The sequence below is a fragment of the Ailuropoda melanoleuca genome, chromosome 9, assembly GCF_002007445.2.
Source record: "Ailuropoda melanoleuca isolate Jingjing chromosome 9, ASM200744v2, whole genome shotgun sequence".
NCBI classification, from domain to species: Eukaryota; Metazoa; Chordata; class Mammalia; order Carnivora; family Ursidae; genus Ailuropoda; species Ailuropoda melanoleuca.
The window spans coordinates 67,102,711-67,104,614 of NC_048226.1; the positions used below are offsets into that span (position 1 = coordinate 67,102,711).

At 34.4% G+C, this 1,904-nt stretch overlaps 1 protein-coding gene across 13 annotated transcripts in view; it reads left to right on the forward strand.

Moving 5' to 3' along the window:
• Positions 1-1,904, forward strand: part of VPS13B (vacuolar protein sorting 13 homolog B) — a 768,204-nt gene that overhangs the window by 290,209 nt on the left and 476,091 nt on the right. The gene's annotated exons all lie outside the window — the stretch shown is intronic.

Consider the following 1,904-nt stretch of genomic DNA (forward strand, 5'->3'; position numbering starts at 1 on the left):
GTTCCACAAAAATCTGTATTTGAATTTTATTACTTTATTATTTTATTATTTTTTTTTATTTTCAAGTAATCTCTACACCCAGCATGAGGCTTGAACAAGATCAAGGGTTGGATGCTCTACCGACTGAGCCAGCCAGGCACTCCTGTATTTGTATTTTAATTGAAACTTGATTGAACTTATTTGTATTATATCTTGTGTATATGTTAGTGTATGTGTGGATGTCTCTTTTATCATACCCTATGCATGTAATTTTAATATTTTAATTTCTTGTGTTTTAATTCACTGCTTAGGACTTCCAGCACTGGAAGTGGTAATTGTTATTGTCAGCTCCTTCTATTTTTTGATTAAAAAGAGTCCTTATGTTTCCCCATTAAGGTGATATTTTATTACATTAAGTATGGTGTGATGAGGGGCACTTGGGTGGCTCAGTTTGTTAACTGGCTGCCTTTGGCGCAGGTCCTGATCTCTGAGTCCTGGGATCAGGCACCATGTTGGGTCTGCTCAGTGCGGAGTCTGCTTCTCCCTCTCCCTCTGTGCTCTCTCTCTTGCTTTCACTCTCTCAAGTAAATAGATAAAATTAAAAAAAAAACAAAAAACTATGATTGATGATGAGTATATATCTGGGAAATGTCTTTTTTTTTTTTTTTTAAGATTTCATTTATTTATTTGAGACCGAGAACATGAATGGGGGGGAAGGAGAAGTAGAGCAAGAAGCAGACTCCCCACTGAGCAGGGAGTTTGATGTGGGGCTCCGTCCCAGGACCCTGGGATCACAACCTGAGCCAAAGGCAGACGCTTAACCAACTGAGCCAGATAGATTCTGGTAGATAACTTAATCACGTTCAGGATTTTCATTATTAAACTATACTTATAGTCTTGCAACAAACCCATCTTAGTCATGATTTATTTTTATATTACTAAATGATAATGGAATAGTGTATTTCAACATTTTTGAGAGGTAGTTAAAGCAGTGCTTGAAAGTTATTTTATACTCCCAAATAATTCTATAAATCATGAAGAATGCACATGTGTACATTTTTTTTTGCTTGTATTTTCCTTAGTGAACTTGCTGTGTAAGTTTTTCATTCTTATACTGTTCTCGATTTGGTATGAAAGTTTGCTAAACTTACAAATTGGTTAAACTTAGTTTAAAAAAAAATTCCCTAGAAGAGTTTGTAAAAGATTGGAATGCTCTTTAAAAGTTTTATGGAATTTTTCTTAGAACTATTTGGTTCCTGCTCCTTCTTCCATATATCCTCCCACCCTCCTTCCCTTTCCTTCCTCCTCCTCCTCCTTTTTAAAAAAACCTTTTGTTTTCTTTCTGCCTTTTCTTTCCACCACTGCAGCCTCATCTTCCTTCTTCCCTCTCCCCTCCTCCACCTCCTCCTCCCCTTATAACATTTTAAAACTACTGTTTCAGTTCCTCTGATAGGTGTAAGGTATTCATATTTTCTATTTCCTCTTGAGTTAGTTTTGGTAAATTTATTTTTTTAGGATGCTGTCTAGAAAGTTTGCCTTATTATTTGAAGCTTGAGTAGTAGTTTATCTGGGCATAAAACTCTGCTTGATAGTTTTCTTTTTTTGAGAAGTCTGCTATTAGTCTGTCATTTCTTTTTAGGTAATGTGTTTATTTTCTGTACTTGATTTTATCTTTTTCTTTACCATTTTTTCTTTACCATTCTTTTTTATGTAGTTTAACCCTAATTTACTCAGTTTTGGTTTTCATTTAATTATCTTGGGAATCATTTTGCTGTCTGAATCTGAGAATTTATGTCTTTTATCAATTCTGGAAAATTTTCAGCTATTATTTCTTCAAATATTGTTCCCCACTCTTCTCTCCTTCTGAACTTTTGATAAAACATGTTGGATACAATCATTTCATCATTCTTGTATCTGTATCCCTT